General features: G+C 41.3%; 1 long non-coding RNA gene across 1 annotated transcript; it reads left to right on the forward strand.

The window, feature by feature from the left end:
* The first annotated feature begins 17374 nt into the window (after nt 1-17374).
* Nucleotides 17375-18900, forward strand: LOC114570702 (uncharacterized). The gene is made up of 3 exons (XR_003694563.1): nt 17375-17397; nt 18415-18452; nt 18755-18900. It is a non-coding gene; the product is annotated as an uncharacterized LOC114570702 (long non-coding RNA).
* Nucleotides 18901-22578: the final 3678 nt, after the last annotated feature.

Consider the following 22578-nt stretch of genomic DNA (forward strand, 5'->3'; position numbering starts at 1 on the left):
TCTAGATTTTAGAGTCCAATTTCTTCAGTGTCTTTCTTTTCTATGTCCATATATACCAGGGAGCAAGGCATATAATATGTAGAGAAGGAAACTCGTCCTCTATAAAAACAAACACGTGAGAACAAGCGTGGCAGATAATAGCGCACCGACTGAATAATAGTCTAAAAATATACATTTATAAGCTACTGCTCTTAACTTAAACCACTGAAGGAGGCACATGTCATTTGCAAAAATGAACAGTTGTACACTTTGCATTAAAAGCGAGCAGTGGAAGTTAAAATGACTTAGGAAATTAATATTTTAGCCAGAGAGAGAGGGAGAGAGAGAGAGAGATATACAAGGAACAATAAATAGAAAATTGTATAGATTATCATTTATTTTCTAATTTATTATTTTAGTTATTTGTATTCTTTTTTTATATATATTGTTTCAATGTACCCTCTGAGGGAACTGCACAGCAGTTGTTTAGTATCTGCATTTATATCATAATTATAATATGTTTACTTGTATTATTATTATTACATCAGATGTATTTACTCCTTGTCATTTTATATGTATGTTTGTTCTTATGCTTTGGCAACACAGATGTATTTTTTAGTCATGCCAATAAAGCAACTTGAAATTGAAATTGAAATTGAAAATTGAAATTGAAAATTGAGAGAGAGAGAGAGAGAGAGAGCTATTTATGTATCATATTCTAGCGTTATAGAAAATTGATCTTCATGGTAAATTTCCTGAGTAACATTATATTCTGCTTGCTTTTAAGGCAAAGAGTACAATTGTTAATTTGTGCAAATGATTAGTAGCCTAATCATTGAATGGTATGATTATGATGGTTTCCATTCAGATCAGAGGTCAGTTAATGTTTATATTTAGGCTGATTACACATTCAGTTGGTCCGTAATCGTCTGCTACACTTTCTCTTGTTGTTTTATTACAGCGGCCGTGTTTCTTTTTTTACAAATAATGTATTTCTTTACAATAATAATAATAATAATAATAATAATAATAATAATGTATACTTTATTAATCCCGCATGGGGAAATTCCAATCTTTTCACTTTTCACGTTATCATACTTCCACAAGAAGCTGCTGCTCACTCTGTGGTCTCAAACCGCCTACTGGCACACTTCAAACACTGGTTTTAAGTATATAGTAAAAACGGTCAAAAAGTTCAGTGTGAAACGATGGACCCTACGCGCACTAAACGGCAGAGGTGGAAAGTAACGAAATACATTTACTCACGTTACTGTATTGAGTAGTTTTGTTGTGTATTTTGTATTTTTCAAGTAGTTTTTAAAATCTGTATTTTAAAATGTACTTGATTACATTTTGAGTGAAGGATTGTATTTCGCTACATTACAAATCCCATCCGTTACTGAGTAAAAAAAAAAACAGAAAGGAAGAAAACAAATTGCGCCCTGAATGACTACACCAGTTCTCTTAATACATCCATGCCCTGAATCAAAGAATTTCTAATATTGCCTGAATGCACCAGCATTCTTTATTTTGCGCGAATGTATGCAGCTTCTTCTTCTCTGGTTGCAAGTCGCAATTAAAAAGAAGTAGAAGAAGAACTGCAATGTGTCGCACCCAAGGGGGTAAGCTTCGCTTCAGAACTCGAGCCATCATGGCGCCATTTTGTTGCTACCTGGCCATCACCTCCTGTTAGCATTCCGCTGACCGCCATTTTTTTTTTACGTCACTTGACTGCGAATAACTTTACATCTGAAGCGTTTAAAGACTCTATTTGTCGGTTGTTTAGTTCCAAAGAAACACGACAATGTATAAAAGGCTCCATTACCTTGTACCTCACGTTATGGCTCCGTAGCAGACGTTTTTGTAAAAATAGGCTAACGATTGGGTCATAACCACGAGACTTACTGTCGCATAGTAGAGGAATTACCGTATAGTACAGGAGAAGCTCGCAGGCAGTTTCGACTTACATGAGATGTTTAGGTTTAATTACTAATGTTAACTAGCATGTTAGTGATCAGTAATTAGCCTGTGCCCATGTTATCTCCTTACATCCACCTACACTCTCCGTCTCTGTAAGATTGGAAATGATTGAGATTTCTCTCGGCACAGCTACCAGAAGACTTACAACTTTCAGACACGTTGCTCACGTCACATTCTCTCAGTTGGAGGCTGCTCAGTAAAGCTGGCCATCACCGGAAAAGTGCTTCTAATAGCCTTCACTGGTCTCCGTCCAGAGCAACGGGGTCTATTGGTCCATTATATACTGTCTATGGTCGCACCCATTGACATATATATATAAGGTCGCACCCGGTCGCATCCATAGACTGTTATGGTCGCACCGTCGGACCCATAGCTAGATGTATCTGTATCTATGCGTCGGACCCATGGATGTATTAGCCTGGTTGGTGTGTAAGTGCTTACGGACCTGGATGTGTCGGCGAGCGGCGAACTGAGTGGGAGACGTTAGCGGACGTAAATGAGCTGTTATCCCTCAAAAATACCTTGACTGATACAGAGTGCGCGCCGACATCTGAAGCAAAAGCAACAAGGCATCCTGGGATGCAGCAGTCAGGACCAGCTTTGTGACAAACTACAAAATCGCCAAAACAGTAAGCCATTTTTTGAATGGGAGTTTATTAAAGAGTGTTTGGTGGACTCTGCTGCACTAATATGCCCAGAGAAAAAAGAGACGTTTGAGAACGTGTCGCCTGACATAAAATTAATATTGAGCAGAATTAAGTTTACCCTTTTGGTCTGGCCCTCCACAACAGTCCCTGTTTCTCATGTGGCCCCTTGGGGAAATGAATTGCCCACTCCTGCCAGGACAAGGTATGTAGGAGACTGGCTGAATTAATTCACATACATCTAATTAGCTGATATGGGCTACTTACAGTATCTCACAAAAGTGAGTACACCCCTCACATTTTAGTAAATATTTCATTATATCTTTTAATGGGACAACACTGAAGAAATGACACTTTGCTACAATGTAAAGTATTAAGTGTACAGCTTGTATAACAGTGTAAATGTGCTGTCCCCCCAAAATACAAGCCATTAATGTCTAAACTGCTCGCAAAAAAGTGAGTCCACCCCTATGTAAAATTCCCATAGAGGCAGGCAGATGTTTATTTTTAAAGGCCAGTTATTTCATGGATCCAGGATACTATGCATCCTTATAAAGTTCCCTTGGCCTTTGGAATTAAAATAGCCCCCCATCATCACATGCCCTTCACCTGTAGCAAAGTGTAATTTCTTCAATGTTGTCCCATTAAAAGATATAATGAAATATTTACTTGAATGTGAGGGGTGTACTCACTTTTGTGACATACTGTAGGTGTAGAAGCTAGCTGCTAGTCTGGGCTGTGAACACTAGGGTCTGTTAATATTAATATAATTAACAGTCAAAATTATGGAGTCAAAACGTGATGTGGCCTTGATTTGCATTATAACTGTTGTTTGTTTGTGAAGAAAAGAAGGATGGCCCTCATAACTAACAATGAATGGTACTTTCACATTCAACTGATTGTTTGATAAAATTTTATGGCATGGTCCAAACTAAAATTGCACATTATACCTTTCTAAGGGTCTTAAATAACATGTGTGACATGTGTTATGTTGTTATTACACGTGTATACATTTGTATAGATATATCTTTATTTAAAAACAAAATAGTTTGGGATTTATGAAATCATATCAAAGTATTGGTACTTTTACTTGAGTACAATATTTTAGTACTTTTTCCACCTCTGCTAAACGGGCGCCATCTGGACTACGCAGCGGAAAGGGGAGGGGCCAGGGACGTGGACTGGCAGCTGATTGGACCAACACGTCACATGGGTCTGGCTTCTCCCGGATTTCACAACAGAGCATAACGGGGCTCGTTCAGAATCTGATCTCATATCGTACTAAAATAGTTCACCGAAACATGTTTCTGAAAACATTTGAAGAGAGAAATAGGCCGTGATGCAGTTCCTGAATCTGTCTTCGTTTCAGATCAACAAAGGTCAGTTTAAAAGATTTTCGTCTGATTTTCAGAGGCGGCGGGGCAAGTCTACCGCTCCTCATTTCCAGTAAGTGTTTTAACATAAGTGCTCTGTTTGAGACGATACTAACCAACCGAAGTGGGACTACGGCAGGAAGTGGTCAGTGACCATTAGCAGTGTACTGACAGAAGTGTGCGGTTTGAGACACAGCCTTTATAAAGTATGAACAATGCGTGTTCTCCATTTTAGCATCAGTCAATCAGTAAATCTGTGATCGACCTCGCGGTCTGTTAAGCAAACACAGGAACGTGCATCAGAATTACTTCAGTCTGACTCAACCTAGTCTCTCCTCCTCAGCTCCTAGTCTCTCCTCCTCTCCTCCTCTCCTCCTCAGTCTGGCCTAGTCTCTCCTCCTCAGTCTGACCTAGTCTCTCCTCCTCAGTCTGACCTAGTCTCTCCTCCTCAGCTCCTAGTCTCTCCTCCTCTCCTCCTCAGTCTGACCTAGTCTCTCCTCCTCAGCTCCTAGTCTCTCCTCCTCTCCTCCTCAGTCTGACCTAGTCTCTCCTCCTCAGCTCCTAGTCTCTCCTCCTCAGTCTGATCTAGTCTCTCCTCCTCAGTCTGATCTAGTCTCTCCTCCTCAGTCTCCTAGTCTCTCCTCCTCAGCTCCTAGTCTCTCCTCCTCAGTCTGACCTAGTCTCTCCTCCTCAGCTCCTAGTCTCTCCTCCTCAGTCTGACCTAGTCTCTCCTCCTCAGTCTGATCTAGTCTCTCCTCCTCAGTCTCCTAGTCTCTCCTCCTCAGTCTGACCTAGTCTCTCCTCAGTCGGACCTAGTCTCTCCTCCTCAGTCTGACCTAGTCTCTCCTCCTCAGCTCCTAGTCTCTCCTCCTCAGTCTGACCTAGTCTCTCCTCCTCAGTCTCCTAGTCTCTCCTCCTCAGTCTGACCTAGTCTCTCCTCAGTCGGACCTAGTCTCTCCTCCTCAGTCTGACCTAGTCTCTCCTCCTCAGCTCCTAGTCTCTCCTCCTCAGTCTGACCTAGTCTCTCCTCCTCAGCCTGACCTAGTCACTCCTCCTCAGCTCCTAGTCTCTCCTCCTCTCCTCCTCAGTCTGACCTAGTCTCTCCTCCTCAGCCTGACCTAGTCTATCCTCCTCAGCTCCTAGTCTCTCCTCCTCTCCTCCTCAGTCTGACCTAGTCTCTCCTCCTCAGCTCCTAGTCTCTCCTCCTCAGTCTGACCTAGTCTCTCCTCCTCAGTCTGACCTAGTCTCTCCTCCTCAGCCTGACCTAGTCACTCCTCCTCAGCTCCTAGTCTCTCCTCCTCAGCTCCTAGTCTCTCCTCCTCAGTCTGACCTAGTCTCTCCTCCTCAGTCTGACCTAGTCTCTCCTCCTCAGCCTGACCTAGTCTCTCCTCCTCAGCTCCTAGTCTGTCCTCCTCAGCCTGACCTAGTCTCTCCTCCTCAGCTCCTAGTCTCTCCTCCTCAGTCTGACCTAGTCTCTCCTCCTCAGTCTGACCTAGTCTCTCCTCCTCAGCTCCTAGTCTCTCCTCCTCAGTCTGACCTAGTCTGTCCTCCTCACTCTGACCTAGTCTCTCCTCCTCAGTCTGACCTAGTCTCTCCTCCTCAGTCTGACCTAGTCTCTCCTCCTCAGTCTGACCTAGTCTCTCCTCCTCAGCCTGACCTAGTCTCTCCTCCTCAGCTCCTAGTCTCTCCTCCTCAGCCTGACCTAGTCTGTCCTCCTCAGTCTGACCTAGTCTCTCCTCCTCAGCCTGACCTAGTCTCTCCTCCTCAGCCTGACCTAGTCTCTCCTCCTCAGTCTGACCTAGTCTCTCCTCCTCAGTCTGACCTAGTCTCTCCTCAGCTCCTAGTCTCTCCTCCTCAGTCTGACCTAGTCTCTCCTCCTCAGTCTGACCTAGTCTCTCCTCCTCAGTCTGATCTAGTCTCTCCTCCTCAGCCTGACCTAGTCTCTCCTCCTCAGCCTGACTCCACCTAGTCTCTCCTCCTCAGCCTGACCTAGTCTCTCCTCCTCAGTCTGACCTAGTCTCTCCTCCTCAGTCCGACCTAGTCTCTCCTCCTCAGTCTGACCTAGTCTCTCCTCCTCAGCCTGACCTAGTCTCTCCTCCTCAGCCTGACCTAGTCTCTCCTCCTCAGTCTGACCTAGTCTCTCCTCCTCAGTCTGACCTAGTCTCTCCTCAGCTCCTAGTCTCTCCTCCTCAGTCTGACCTAGTCTCTCCTCCTCAGTCTGACCTAGTCTCTCCTCCTCAGTCTGATCTAGTCTCTCCTCCTCAGCCTGACCTAGTCTCTCCTCCTCAGCCTGACTCCACCTAGTCTCTCCTCCTCAGCCTGACCTAGTCTCTCCTCCTCAGCTCCTAGTCTCTCCTCCTCAGCCTGACCTAGTCTCTCCTCCTCAGTCCGACCTAGTCTCTCCTCCTCAGTCTGACCTAGTCCTTCCTCCTCAGTCCGACCTAGTCTCTCCTCCTCAGTCTGACCTAGTCTCTCCTCCTCAGTCCGACCTAGTCTCTCCTCCTCAGTCTGACCTAGTCTCTCCTCCTCAGTCCGACCTAGTCTCTCCTCCTCAGTCCGACCTAGTCTCTCCTCCTCAGTCCGACCTAGTCTCTCCTCCTCAGTCTGACCTAGTCTCTCCTCCTCAGTCTGACCTAGTCTCTCCTCCTCAGTCTGACCTAGTCTCTCCTCCTCAGTATGACCTAGTCTCTCCTCCTCAGTCTGACCTAGTCTCTCCTCCTCAGTCTGACCTAGTCTCTCCTCCTCAGTATGACCTAGTCTCTCCTCCTCAGTCTGACCTAGTCTCTCCTACTCAGTCTGACTGGGCCTTCGTGCAACGCACCAAGCCAGGATTCACAGATTAGACTAGGTCTGGCCTCACTTCATCAGTTATCCTGGATTTATAAATTCTGCTTTTGTGAAACAGGCCCCAGAACTTGTGAGGATGTTTCAACCTCACAGACAACAGAGTCAGACATGCCATAAAAAAAGCTTTTGAAGGATAAAACGGTGTACAAATGCTGTTGAGTATACCGTGAAAATGGTTCTTATGAATTTCTCAGCTAAACATAATCGATAAAAAAAAACAATTTTTGCTCCAGCTCCTTGAGTGCAAGCTGTGTGTGTGTGTGTGTGTGTGTGTGTGTGTGTGTGTGTGTGTGTGTGTGTGTGTGTGTGTGTTCCTTCCTTAAAGAACTTCTATATGGGTTTATTTTAAAATTCTGCACTTTGTTCTCAAATAAAAATAAAATATGTTAAATTACACTCTGTTCATTGTTGTTCAACCAAACTTTAATGTTTTCTGAAAATACATGTCTTTCCTAGATCAACAAATAATAACCCAAAATGATTGTCTTGACAATGTCATTCATAAGACTTTTTTATAGTGTTTACAACGTCGGGGGATTTCACAGGTGGGACTGGCAAGTTAGCCCATAGGTAGCATGATGATAGCATGATGATAGCATGATATTTCTAGATCTAGATCTGTTTACCTGTACTTATCTGAACTAATGACATGATCACTGTCACTAGATATAAAGAAAACGTTGACTTTCACTCGGTGCCATTCACTGACAGTAAAAACACCTCTTCCTCATCCCAGTCAGTCACCATAGTTCTAGTACTAGGCTGATACACAGTCACCATAGTTCTAGTACCAGGCTGATACACAGTCATCATAGTGTAACGGACTGTGTTAATCCTTCAGATTAATGTTAATGTCAAATGTTAAAGAGTATCACTGTTCAGATACAGATTAGAGATGTTGAGTTAAACACTGAGATTTCCGCTTGTCAGTGAAGTAAATGTGAGTTTAGATGTTGTGAACCTTCTACAGGTCATTTTCCTATGAGAGTGAGCCGCGGGAGATCGTACACCTGTAGTTGGCTGAGAGCTAAGGGGGGTGTGGCTGTTGTTGTGTCCTGCAGGAAGAGAAAGGAATGTAAATGTTTGAGCTAGGGGAAGGTCAGGTAACGTGAGTTGGCTTAACTGTTCTTGTTTTTTTGGCGTTGGCTACGGCCCACAGTAGGCTGTATTTGGGTCAATAATAAAACTGACAGTAAACTGGCTATACATCTCACCGGCTGCTTATTGAGGGACGTTACAATAGTTCTAGTACCAGGCTGATATACAGTCATCATAGTTCTAGTACCAGGCTGATACACAGTCATCATAGTTCTAGTACCAGGCTGATACACAGTAATCATAGTTCTAGTACCAGGCTGATATACAGTCATCATAGTTCTAGTACCAGGCTGATACACAGTCATCATAGTTCTAGTACCAGGCTGATACACAGTCATCATAGTTCTAGTACCAGGCTGATACACAGTCATCATAGTTCTAGTACCAGGCTGATACACAGTCACCATAGTTCTAGTACCAGGCTGATACACAGTCATCATAGTTCTAGTACCAGGCTGATACACAGTCACCATAGTTCTAGTACCAGGCTGATACACAGTCATCATAGTTCTAGTACTAGTGATACACAGTCATCATAGTTCTAGTACCAGGCTGATACACAGTCACCATAGTTCTAGTACCAGGCTGATACACAGTCATCATAGTTCTAGTACCAGGCTGGTACACAGTCACCATAGTTCTAGTACCAGGCTGATACACAGTCATCATGGTTCTAGTACCAGGCTGATACACAGTCATCATAGTTCTAGTACCAGGCTGATACACAGTCACCATAGTTCTAGTACCAGGCTGATACACAGTCATCATAGTTCTAGTACCAGGCTGGTACACAGTCACCATAGTTCTAGTACCAGGCTGATACACAGTCACCATAGTGAAGTGGAGAGGCCTCGTTCACCTGTAAGGTAAAGGTACTTCATGGCATACATGTAGCGAAATTCATTCACTGCATTTAACCCCTCCCTCAAGGGAGCAGTGGGCAGCCAATCACAGCGCCGGAGGGACTAACTCCAGGTCTGAGCTAGCCGATCCACTGATCGCTGTGGATTACATGTTTTTGTGTCAGTGGATTACGGTAAAATACAGATCTGTTTTCTTAACATGTCTTACGGTAGGGTTCCACACAGAATTTTGCCTTGGGGGGCGTGGTCGCAAAAACAACACGCCAGATCGCAACAGAACCGCGGCTGGTAGACCGGTCGGCTAGCTGAATCATTTTGAGTGTTTAACCCTGTGACGCCTGTATTTATTCCCAATTATATAAAAAACATTATTATGTGTGTTTCTGGCTCCAAGCTGACGCTAAATTAAGTTGAGATTGTTAATTTGTCTATAGCATATGGAATAGGTATAACTTTAGGTATGATGCAAATTAGCAACAACAGGCATTCATGTTAAAATTCTTTACAAAATGGTAAAATTAATAAAACACATTTTCCCATCTCAGATATGTAGATTTTATTCAAGTCACAAAGTAATTGACAAATAAATGAATCTTGACAACAGCGAGAAAGAAAACACTCTCCTACTCCCTAACATTGACAGTAGTCTTTTTAGGGTTAGGGGTTAGAGTTAAGGGGTTAGGGGTAGGGTTAATCTCGCTTCCGTGAACTGGATATATCTCCCACTCCGACCGGTCCTACGAGAAACCAGTGTGTGCAAAAGGTTCCTAGGTATGTATCGAATGTAAACAAACCGGCATTGGGGGAAATACACACGCTATCTCGCCTGCAGTCTGAATGGAAGGGTTTGATGTAAATTAGAGACAGTCGGCATTAAGGGGTAAGACTAACATTTGTGTAGAAACATTTTAATCCCGTACAAATTTTCATGATACAACTCTGATAACCTCCGTCATCTTGGTCAGACTTTTTTTTAAGTTAAACTTTCGTCAACTTTGTTTTGCTTGCCTCTGCGATTCTCTTTCATCTCTACCAATCAGGGCGAATAACATCTCCATTCATCCTCAATGAGAGCATAGAAATAAAAAACGGACAAATAGAGTCTTTAAACGTTTCAGATGTAAAGTTGTTCGCTGTTAAAGTGACGTCAAAATGAATGGGAGTCAATGGGATGCTAACGGGAGGTGATGGCTTAGTAGCAACAAAATGGCGCCATAGGAGGTACGAGTTCTGAAGCGAGGGTTACCCCCTTGGCTGTAATAGACGGGCACGAAAGCTTGTCAGGTGTAGCAACAGTAACTAAGGAGGGCGAGACTTAGCGAGGGGTCAATTGTTAAATTGTTACTGCGACAATGACCCCCCCCCGAGTCTCTGGTTCCTCTCCAGAAATCAGCCAACATGGCAGCTGATCTTTGGTCAGTCTGACAGTTAGAGTCCCAGTCAGAGTAGTGGTAGTTTCTCTGCAGCTTTCTGCTCTCACACTAAACTAACAGAAAGACGGAACAAACATTAGCATTACCTTACCCCCATCTCTCTCCCCCTTTCATATCTAGCCACTTTCAAATGAAGGGATAAGCCCTCAAAAAGTATCTTAAAAAAAAAATAAAAACAGGAAACTCCAAATTCCAAGTGTGTGTGTGTGTGTGTATGTTCTCGTTAAACTACATTTGTGGGGTCCAAAAACCGGACCCCCCAAGTTTAAAGGGCTGTTTGAGGGTTAAGACTTGGTTTTAGGATTAGGGATAGAATTAGGTTATGGTTAGGGTGAGGGTAAGGTTAAGGTTAGGCATTTAGTTGTGATGGTTAAGGTTAGGGTAAGGGTTAAGGTTAGGCATTTAGTTGTGATGGTTAAGGTTAGGGTAAGGGTTAAGGTTAGGCATTTAGTTGTGATGGTTAAGGTTAGGGTAAGGGTTAGGTTAGACATTTAGTTGTGATGGTTAAGGTTAGGGTAAGGGTTAAGGTTAGGCATTTAGTTGTGATGGTTAAGGTTAGGGTAAGGGTTAAGGTTAGACATTTAGTTGTGATGGTTAAGGTTAGGGTAAGGGTTAAGGTTAGGCATTTAGTTGTGATGGTTAAGGTTAGAGTAAGGGTTACATTTAGTTGTGATGGTTAAGGTTAGGGTAAGGGTTAAGGTTAGACATTTAGTTGTGATGGTTAAGGTTAGGGTAAGGGTTAAGGTTAGGCATTTAGTTGTGATGGTTAAGGTTAGGGTAAGGGTTAAGGTTAGACATTTAGTTGTGATGGTTAAGGTTAGGGTAAGGGTTAAGGTTAGTCATTTAGTTGTGATGGTTAAGGTTAGGGTAAGGGTTAAGGTTAGTCATTTAGTTGTGATGGTTAAGGTTAGGGTAAGGGTTAAGGTTAGTCATTTAGTTGTGATGGTTAAGGTTAGGGTAAGGGTTAAGGTTAGTGTTAGTTGTGATGGTTAAGGTTAGGGTGTGGTTAAGGTTAGACATTTAGTTGTGATGGTTAAAGTTAGGGTGTTAGGGAATGCATTGTGTGTGTGTGTGTGTGTGTGTGTGTGTGTGTGTGTGTGTGTGTGTGTGTGTGTGTGTGTGTGTGTGTGTGTGTGTGTGTGTGTGTGTGTGTGTGTGTGTGTGTGTGTGTGTGTGTGTGTGTGTGTGTGTGTGTGTGTGTGTGTCTGTGTGTGTCTGTGTCTGTGTGTGTGTGTGTGTGTGTGTGTGTGTGTGTGTGTGTGTGTGTGTGTGTGTGTGTGTGTGTGTGTGTGTGTGTGTGTGTGTGTGTGTGTGTGTGTGTGTGTGTGTGTGTGTGTGTGTGTGTGTGTGTGTGTGTGTGTGTGTGTGTGTGTGTGTGTGTGTGTGTGTGTGTGTGTGTGTGTGTGTGTGTGTGTGTGTGTGTGTGTGTGTGTGTGTGTGTGTGTGCCACCATGTTGTCAGATTTCTGGGAGAGGAATGTAGAGACCGAGTTACTTTAGTTTACATTATTTATAACAGATGAAATACATCAGTGGTGGCTGCTGGTCGTTCAAAGAGGGGAAGCTCATTTTCAGCCTACATCATAAAAATTGTCTATTTATTTATTATAATATTATAATATACACTACTGGTCAAAGGTTTTAAAACACCCCAATTGTATTAGTTTCTTATTTAAATTTTAGCAGTTCAAGTCAAATAAATAGATTGAAATGGTACAAAGGTAAGGGACGAATATCCTGAGATTTAAAAAAGGGTCTAGGTTACCCAAAACTGAAAAATAATGTTCATTTCAGTATTTAGTAGAGGGTGTGTGTGTGTGTGTGTGTGTGTGTGTGTGTGTGTGTGTGTGTGTGTGTGTGTGTGTGTGTGTGTGTGTGTGTGTGTGTGTGTGTGTGTGTGTGTGTGTGTGTGTGTGTGTGTGTGTGTGTGTGTGTGTGTGTGTGTGTGTGTGTGTGTGTGTGTGTGTTCTGGTAATCATCACGTTGTGGGAACAGCAATCTGTTTACACAGTCACATCATGGGGACCTCTTGCGGTATGGGGACCATAAATGAGGTCCCCATAAGGAAACCCCTTTTAACCTTTTAGGCGCTGGGTTTTATTTTTAAAAATACTAGATTTTGACACCTACATTTCAGAAGGCTCTGACTTAAAAGTGGTTTGAGATAGAGACAAAGTGTAAATGAAAAAAATATTGAGAATGACCTAACGTTTATCTAGGGAGTAAATTTTCCCATCTAATTTGCATATTATGACGTCATATTGCGGCGGCCATATTGGATTATGTAATTTCCATAAAATAACTGATATTTTCAAAGAGAGTTGAACTTATTTCATCAGAGTTACCCCCCTCTATTTGTTATGTTTTCAACATATCAAATTTTTGAAGTAAATTGTAAGTCATTAACTAGACCACAAAACTCATTTAAACAGTAGGCGTATTTTTAGGACAGGCGAGGGGCTCACGGCAGCACCCGCTACTCGTTGAGCACAGTAAATATAGTGATAACACTCTATTGGGAGAAAACAGCTGTTTGATTCAGTACCGCGTCGTGTCCCTAATTATTTTATGAAAGAGTGAAGTCTGTGTGTGTGTGTGTGTGTGTGTGTGTGTGTGTGTGTGTGTGTGTGTGTGTGTGTGTGTGTGTTTATTCTGATGATGTGTGTCTCTTCCTGTCTCCACAGAACCTTTCTGATCACATCAGATCACAGTTTGATTTAAAGTCAGCTTCTTCATCACTCTGAAGACGAGATCTCAACACTTCAGGAGGACCAGGAGACCTGAAAATGGGGGCTAGAGGGTCAACACCACCAACACCACCAACACCACCACCACCAAGTAGAAGAGGGAGCACAGACTCTCCTACTGATCTGAGACAAGATGAAGACAGTCCAGAAAAGGTTGCAGTAGCAGCAGTAGGAGTAGTAGGAATGGGACTCTTGCTCCTTGGAGCTCCGAAGACTTTAGCAGTAACAGCAGCGGTAGCAGTAGGAGGAGTAGTATTAGGACTGTTTGCAGCAGGTAGAAGATGAGCAATAAAAACAATGAAAGATAACAGAAGTGTCAATAAAGTAGAAGAACTGGGGAAAGACTTCATGGAGATCATAGAACGGCTGAAGAAGAACCTGGAAGAAATAAAGAGGACAGGTGAGAAGTTGGACCAAAGATCAGCTGAACTTCAGGCTGGAATCGCTCTGACAGACATCGAGGGCTTCTAGACTCTTACAGTAGTGTCTATCCCTGGAAGAAGTGATGGAGGATTGTCTGCTATGGAGAAAGTCTTCAGACCTACTGTGTCCCCTGAAGAGGACAGAAAGTTAACAGACTCCATCATCCAGTCAGCTGATCTCTGTCAGGAAGTCATCGATGACTTGAAGAAGATGAAGGAAGAACTCAAAGACTACACAGAACAGTGAACATACACACTGCAGTCTGAAGAAAGAGATATTTCAATTATATTATTATAATTATTTCCATTAAATCTGCAGTTTGTTGACACATTTCAAATTTTGGACCCAGATGATCCTCTGATCCTGTTTATCTGAACAAACTCCTCCATGTATTAATATATTTACTTTCTCTGAACATGCTGCTGCTTATAATTCTGTCTGAAACATGATTATGTTTCTGTCAGATACAGAGCAGAGAAAACCAGTCTGATGAACTATGAAACATAAAGTGATGCCAACTGAGAATAGATGAGCCGTGTAGTAACGTAGCAGCACCACAAGATGGCAGCAGCTGCATCTGATGCACCGTGGGGGGTAAGCTTCGCTTCAGAAATAGTACCTCCTATGGCACCATTTTGATGCTACCAAGGTATCACCTCCCGTTAGCATCCCATTGACTCCCATTCATTTTGACGTCACTTTGACAGAGAATATCTTTACATCTGAAGCGTTTAAAGACTCTATTTGTCTGTTGTTTATTTCTAAAGAAACACAACAATGTATAAAAGGCTCCATTACCTTGTACCTCACGTTATGGCTCCGTAAGCAGACGTTTTTTTTATAAAAATAGGCTAACGATTGGGTCATAACCACAAGACTTATTGTCACACAGTAGAGGAATTACCGTATAGTACAGGAGAAGCTCACAGGCAGTTTGGACTTACATGTATGTGCATGCATGTGATCAGTAATTAGCCTGTGTCTATGTTATCTCCTTACATATACCTACACTCTCCGTCTCTGTAAGATTGGGAATGATTGAGATTTCTCTTGGCACAGCTACCAGAAGACTTCACACTTTCAGACAGGTGGGAACCCTGCACATGTTTCACAATAAAAGCCTGGATAGAAACTAAAGGATTCTGTCCAGAGGGCTTTTAATTTGAAACAGGAAGTGTTGAGTTTGTGTTAACAGCATCATGAGGAAACATTTTCTCTCTTTGTTTTCTGATTTATTAGAATGAGATGATGTTTATCTCAATTACAAGTCGGTGCTAGGGAAAGCCCCGCAGTACCTAAGCTCACTGGTCACCATAGCTTCAACCCCCCACAGCCTCCCCACTAGCAGTTACATCTCCTTGGTCACCCCCAAAGCCCACACCTCCTTTGCCCCCCCCCCCAACCTCCTTCCAGTTCTCAGCTTCTAATGACTGAATGAACTACAAAACCCCTGAAACTCAGAACCCTTATCTCACTACCTACCTTTACAGTCTGTCTGTCTGAGCTCCTGTCTGATCACTGTACATACTAACTGTTCTCCATCATTCATGTTCTGTCTGATCACTGTACATGCTAACTGTTCTCCAACATTCATGTTCTGTCTGATCACTGTACATACTAACTGTTCTCCAACATTCATGTCCTGTCTGATCACTGTACATACTAACTGTTCTCCATCATTCATGTCCTGTCTGATCACTGTACGTGCAAACTGTTCTCCATCATTCATGCACTGCTCTCACCCACTTATCCCATTATCTCTGTAATGCTCCACTGCATAGTTTGCACAGATGCACCTCTTCACCTGCACTACTATCATATCTGTTGATGCTCTTTGCACTATTCATTCCCACCTTTGTGGTCATATAATTTTTGTACATCTCATCTGGGATACATCACTATCTGGACCACAATCTGCACTAACTGTACATTGACTCTTTACTACCTTCAGCATTTATATAGTCTGTCTATTGATACATATTGAGTAATACTGATCTACATCACTACCTAGACCACTATTTGCACTAACTGTATTCTGACTCTCTACCACATCTCAGCAGTGTTATAGACTGTATATTCATGTTTATCGTGTTATTACCATATCACTTTTGCATATCCTCAGACTTATTTACACTTCCCTTTACACCAGCTTTGTAATGCCTACTTATTCTGTACTTTATGTAGCCCGTTGTATTCTGTATTCTTGTATTTTATAGAATGTGAAACTATAAACTATATGTTGCTTGTACATTTATGCTTTATTCTTGGTCAGGTCAGCGTTACAAATGAGAATCTGTTCTCAATGACCTACCTGGTTAAATAAAATATAAAATAAAATATATAAGCTGGATATTTTTGTATGTTTATCTCCTTTTTGTTGTTAATTGAGTAAATAGTTTAAAGTATAAATTCATAAAAATTTTTTTATCATAGTGATGACATTACATCAAAAAATTGTTTACATTTTTTTTCAGTTTTTTTTCCACAATAAATCCAGTTTAGGATTTTTAGTTTTCAGCATTCAGCATTCACACGCTTTTTCTGCAGAAAAAGTCATTTTCATGGTTTAGTTCTACCTTGTGTAGAGGCAAGGGTGGCTCTAGAAGGAGGGGGGGCTAGAGTGCTGTCAATCTGAAAGATTTGATTCCCATTGGCTCAGAGTCTGTCTCTCTGCTGCCTGTTCTACCAATCACAGTCTTTGGTAAATGGATTTATACTTTAAACACACACTGTATGGTAACTGTGTAATTTGTTGAGAGTTATGAAGTAGAAACATATTGAACTCGCTGTAGAGCACTTGTTGCTGTAAGGAATATATTGTGTATCACTTTATTTCTGTTTCCTAATATCTGAAAACTGTGTACAGCAAGGTTTTCTTTTTATCCAGTTTATTGTTATTATTGAGTGTATTGTTCTTTATTTTTATACAGTTCTATGAAAACAATCTTCCCAGCCCCAATCAATGTCTCCATGATGACTGTCCAAATTGTTTCCTCAAGAGCCCAAAATGTGTATTTGGATATACGATTTGTTGCAAATAAAAACAAGTAAACTTAATAATGAATGTGATGCATTTCATTTAGCAGAATAACATTGTGTTTTTCTATCTGTTCCAATATTTCCTTTATTACTAAGCAGATTTTCTAGAGTTTATTCTGATAAAATCCCCTGGGCCCCCCCTGACCCCTGGGGGGTCTGACTGTGTGTGTGTCTGTGTGTCTCTGTGTGTGCAAAGAATTTTGGGTGTTTTATTCAATGTTTGGAAACCGTATTCTCACTGAACATTGACATATACCAGTCTGTGATTATCCTTCCTTCCTATATTATAACATTGGGCTAAATAATTCATAATTTCTGCTTTTATAAAATGAAGAATTAGATATAATTTCCTCTAAATGAGGTTTATTGACCACGAATTCCAAAAATGAGTTTAAAACTTGGTAATAAGTTTGTTAGTGGTGTTTATACATGGTAGTGAATAAACGTTAAAATTTTTTTAAAAGTTTTGAAGAAAAGAGACAAAAAAGTCCGGGAGGACCATTGTGCACGGTGGAATGGAAGACAACACAAGGGTTAACAAAGTCCATTGTTGTTGTTGTTTAATATATATATATATATATTATATCTTTATGTCAGGGACAAAGCAATGAGGAGAACAGGCGTTTTCACTGAAAAAGTTTTTTTAATTAACCTTAAAAAATGCTAAACAATATAAACCAAGAACTTAATATCTGGGCCTTTTAAAAGATGTCAACAAAATATAATTATAATCAAAATAGCAACAACAAAACAGAATGTGAACTAAACAAACTGACCTGACTGAATCAGACACGAGGGGACATATGTACTTGTTGGGACAAACCAAAGGACACAGGAGGGGAAGGGGAAACAGAGACCCCCCTCCAGCATGGCAGCACATGGTATGGCTGGATCGGCAGGCCACAGGTTTTAACAGTCCTTCACCTTTGGCGTCGCCTTTCCTCCACCAGGAAGGACCGGCCCTCCAGCATGGTAACAAAGAACAAAACATGATGATTAATATAACACAACAATGATTATTTAACCCTACAATTAAAATGTGTGCCCTCCATTTAAACAGTGTAAGGCTCAAAGTAAATAAATATGTAGATTACAAATCAAATGACCAGTGTTTAGACTACTTTAGTGATCATGAATAGTTTGGGGTGTGGCTGACTGTAAAGTTAACCTGTGTACTAAACACAATAGGGGGACATTGTATACAGTATTACCATTGCTGGCTGTTGTTACCATGTGGAGCTTTTGACCATCACACTGTAAAAAGTAGTTAAATGTTGGTCTGTCTTTGTTCATCTTAGCTGTGGGTCTGGTTCTGGATGGAGGTTACATCGACAGCAACCAAAAACCAGAGTCACATTTCTTGTATTTGTTCACATACTATAAAGATATTCAGAACTTATATGATCGTTAAATTATCCAGAAGAGTTAAATGTTTATATATTGAACAACATTGAGAATGTCAGTAAGAAAATCTTTTGAAATGTAAATTTAAATTTGGGGAAATGTTTGGTTCAGTCTCAATCATGGCATGGTAGACAGTCCTGAATGTTGACCCAGAAAAGCTCTTTATTGGAGGTGAGGAAGATACCAGACGTTCATTAAACTAAACTACCATCATAGTCTTCATCACTGAAATCTTTTCTCTTAGAAAACTGGGAAATACTGTTTGAAAACATTTCTGATAAAACATAAATCTCACCTTTGTGTTGTCTGTCAAAGTTTGTTTTTGAGAGACATAAAAAGTTGCTGTTTCCTGTCTTCTGATTTTCAACATTATTTCAACTATAACTGTCAGGACAATTACAAGAAATTAGCATTATTTATATATATATATATATATATATATATATATATATATATATATATATATATATATATATATATATGTATATATATATATATATATATATATATATATATATATATATGTAATGAGCATTTCTTCTTTTCACCTGAGGACAGAAAGACAAGTGTATCTATTTCTCACAGGAGTTCCTCATCACTTTAGGCCTTCTTCATCAGCTGAGGTAGGAACACACACACACAAACAGACACACACACACACACACAGACACACACACACAGACACACACACACAGACACACAGACACACACACAGACACACACTTGAATTTTTTTTAAAGACACAAACGTGTGTGTGTGTGAGTGTGTGATTTTTGTTTTTTAAAGAAAAAAAGTTAATATTTTAAGAAAAAGATGTTTGGTTTATAAAAATCTTTCGGAGGGTTTTTGTTGACTCTTAAATGTAAATGTTATATTTAATAAACCAACTGAATAATGTTTGGTAATAAAGTGCATGTGTCTGCAGGAGGAAGAGTGCCGTGGAGTTGGTGAGACAAGACGACATCAACAGAAACATATACAAGACCAGTCTGGACAGGACCACGTACTTGTACAACTTCTACTACAACTACTACTTCTTAAGCTACATAAAGTGTTTAAAAAGCCTCTGGATCAGCTGATAAATACATGGTGTAACCTCGGCCATGTGTCTTTGGTGTTTGTTACTGTTTCCTTTAGCGTCTCATATAGGACTTTCACACCTGTAGATCGTGGACTCGGTGGATTCAGGACTGAAGTTGCAGCTTTGTAGCATTTTCATTTGGCTCGGTTTGCACACACTGCACTTTGTCAAATGCACCAAACACTTTAAAGAAATGTCATGTGGTGGAAACGGTGGCTTGTTTACTGGACAGAATATCTGAGGACAACTCACCGACACTTCTGCTCTCAGACCTAATGGAGCAACACCAAATCTAGAACGTGTTGGGTTTCTGGTTCAATTCAATTCAATTCAATTTTATTTATAGTATCAATTCATAACAAGAGTTATCTCTAGACACTTTACAGATAGAGTAGGTCTAGACCACACTCTATAATTTACAAAGACACAACAATTCTAATAATTCCCCCAAGAGCAATCATAGCGACAGTGGCGAGGAAAAACTCCCTATTAGGACAGACCCAGGCTCTTGGTAGGCGGTGTCTGACGATGCAGGTGTTTATTTTTTATTTTTTTCTATTTGTTTATTTAACAGGGACCATACAAGCAAACATAGTTACAATACAAAGCCCGTAACTGATGCGCAGCATATAGAGTTTATAGCTAGTGCTAATTCTCAACTCTTGTCCCTGGTTGGGCATTTCTAAGAACATTATAAAACAGATACATACATAAGAAAAGAGAAAAATAAAAAGGAAAAATCATAGGTATTTCTTCATAGCGATGTGATGAACAGTGGCAACAATAGTCACTTTAAAGATAAGGAATAGTGACTTCAAATGATAGTCGTAGTAGTTCATGTCATAGCAGTGCGCTGCAGGGTCTTATAGGATGTAGCGCAGCACAGCAGAGCATGGATGGACGTAGCAGGAAGCAGCAGGGTTCAGCAGGACACAGCATGACATTGCAGGGCACCACAGAGCTCAGCAGGAAGTGCAGCAGAACCACGGTGACAGCTGGAACCAGGATCTTGGAGCCAACGTTCTCCAAGGAAATACGCTGGGTGAGAAAAGATCAAAACACAAGGACTCCGAGGAGAAAACTCCTCAGAGCCAGGTTAGTAACAGGCATCTTGTGGGACGGGATACACAGAGATGAAAAGTTAGAGGATAGCAGTCAAATGAAAGAGGAGAGGAGAGAGTCAAAGGAAGGAAGGAAGGAAGGAAGGAAAGAAGGAAGTCCCCCAGACAGTCTAAAACTATAACAGCATAACTAAGAGCATAACTAAGAGAGACAGGCAGTGTAAGGAGAGGAGCCTGTTCGGGCTTGGAACTCTCCCCTGCCGGATCGGGCTGTACTGGCCTGCCTCCCTCTACTCTGTTATATTATTAATCTGACAACTATGAAGAGAAGCAGGTGGGCCGGGTTAGGCGGACGCTGCAACTCCTCCTCCCTAACTATAAGTTTGATCAAAGAGGAGAGTTTTCAGTTTACTCTTAAATGAGGTGATGGTGTCTGCCCCCCAAACCCAGATCGGGAGCTGGTTCCACAGGAGAGGAGCCTGGTAGCTGAAGGTTCTGGCTCCCATTCTACTTTTAGAGACTCTAGGTACCACCAGTAACTCTGCATTCTGGGAGCGCAGTGCTCTAGTGGGTTCTAGGTATGACGGTGCTAGACCATTTAGAGCTTTGTAGGTCAGGAGAAGGATTTTAAATTCAACCCTGAATTTTACAGGAAGCCAATACAGAGAAGCTAAAACAGGAGAAGGAGGAGGAGGTGTGTTGATAGGCAGGGTCCAGGTACACTAACCGAGCCAAACCATGGAAAGGGAAACACAAGCGAGAGACGCCACAGGCATATGTTGGCTGTTACAAAAATCTAAACATAGATACCATTCTCATGTCTGTACAGGCAAATCTGAAACCCCAGCAAGTAGACGGTTATTTCAACCAAGCATAACAACTTCTAACAGCCATTTGAATTTCTTATCTGCTCCGAGCACGTCTGCCATCACGTACGCAAAAGAAAAACACGTTTTTGAGTCGAGGGGGACTTTCAGTTTTGATAATTAGGCATGCTATAACATGTTCATGACAGTTTGTGTTTTCTAGGTTAAAGCTGTCCTGAAATGAGTAAGGAAGAGAATCATTTCTCATGTTTTGTTTGTGTAAAGTGATCTGTGCATTAATTTGTACTATGAAATAAAAATAGTTTTTAAAATGTCAGAACGTTAAATATCAAGAAAATGGCCACATGTCTTCTATCCGCCTTGCCCTCTTCAGAGTTGTTCCTGTCTCAGAATGGGCCTTTGGGGTGACCCGTATAAAGCGGGGGTGTGGGTGTCCTCCCCCAGGAAATTTTGAGCATCAACAATTTAATTTCATGCATTCTGAGACATTTTTAGGCACAAATTTATAATGAAAATGTCTTTATTTATGTCAAGATAAACAACATTCTGTTGGCAGGTAACAATTAAAAATGTAATGGAATATAAGGGGCTTTAATCATATCCAGTACCTGGGTCCAGATTTGACTAACTTGACCCCAAAGTCCAGTTTGATTAAATAATATGATCAGGGCTTCAGGGTAACTTGTTCTCCAAAGTTTTGCTCCTATGTTGAAAAATTTTGCAGTGACTTACATAAACTGTTATTACTGTTATAGCTATTGTGTACAATAATCCAATTGTATTATGAATACAAAACATTATGAAGTGTAATGTTTTCTAATTTGAAATATATTTTATTGATTAATACATTGTCAGTGATGTTGAGTATACAGTAGTGTAACGGACCATCCCTACCGTTCGACTTGCATGTGAATTGCAGATTAATTGTAGTTTAACTGTCGCTGTGATGTGAACATCACAGCTGCTTGTCTGCTAACAGGAACACGGAAACACGAACACATTACTCCAATTTTGGCCTCACTCCATTGGCTCCCTGTATATTTTAGAATGCATTTCAAGATTTTATTGTTTGTTTTTAAGTCACTAAATGGGTTGGCACTTCAGTACATTTCTGAGCTCTTGCACATTTATACCCCGTCAAGGTCACTGAGGTCTGGGGATCAGCTATGGCTGAACGTGCCCAGGACCAGACTGAAGACCAGAGGCGATCGCTCTTTTTCAGCAGTTGCTCCCAAACTGTGGAATGACTTACCACCACACATTAAAGGTGCGCCCACCCTCCTCACCTTTAAATCTCGTTTAAAAACACATTTTTATTCCTTGGCTTTTGATTCACCGTGAGAGCTGCTGTGGTCTTCGTTGTCGCTGTCATTGTTAGTGTTATTTTATTTATTTTGTTGTTCCTTTTTGTTTTATATGTTTATCTCTGTGAAGCACTTTGGTAACCTTGTTGTTTGTTTAAATTGTGCTGTATAAATAAAGTGGATTGGATTGAACAGGGTGCAGCAGAGAGTCTCTGCAGCTTTTTTCAGGGAGTCAGGGCAATGCAGACAGAGCTGTCACAACTGGTTTTCATGTGTAGGGGAGAGCCGGGACAGTTGAAACACTTTTTAATTAAACGTAATTTACAAAGTGATCGTATCGCACTGAAAGCTAATATTTCTGTCCTCTGTCGAATACAGTTGCATTTTCAGCTTTCAACAAAACCGTTCAGGAATTATTACAGCAGAAGTGGGGCGTGCGTCATGTTTCATTCGTCCCTCCTGGTCGGGACGATTGA

This window comes from Perca flavescens, chromosome 16 (genome assembly GCF_004354835.1).
Source record: "Perca flavescens isolate YP-PL-M2 chromosome 16, PFLA_1.0, whole genome shotgun sequence".
Classification (NCBI taxonomy): domain Eukaryota; kingdom Metazoa; phylum Chordata; class Actinopteri; order Perciformes; family Percidae; genus Perca; species Perca flavescens.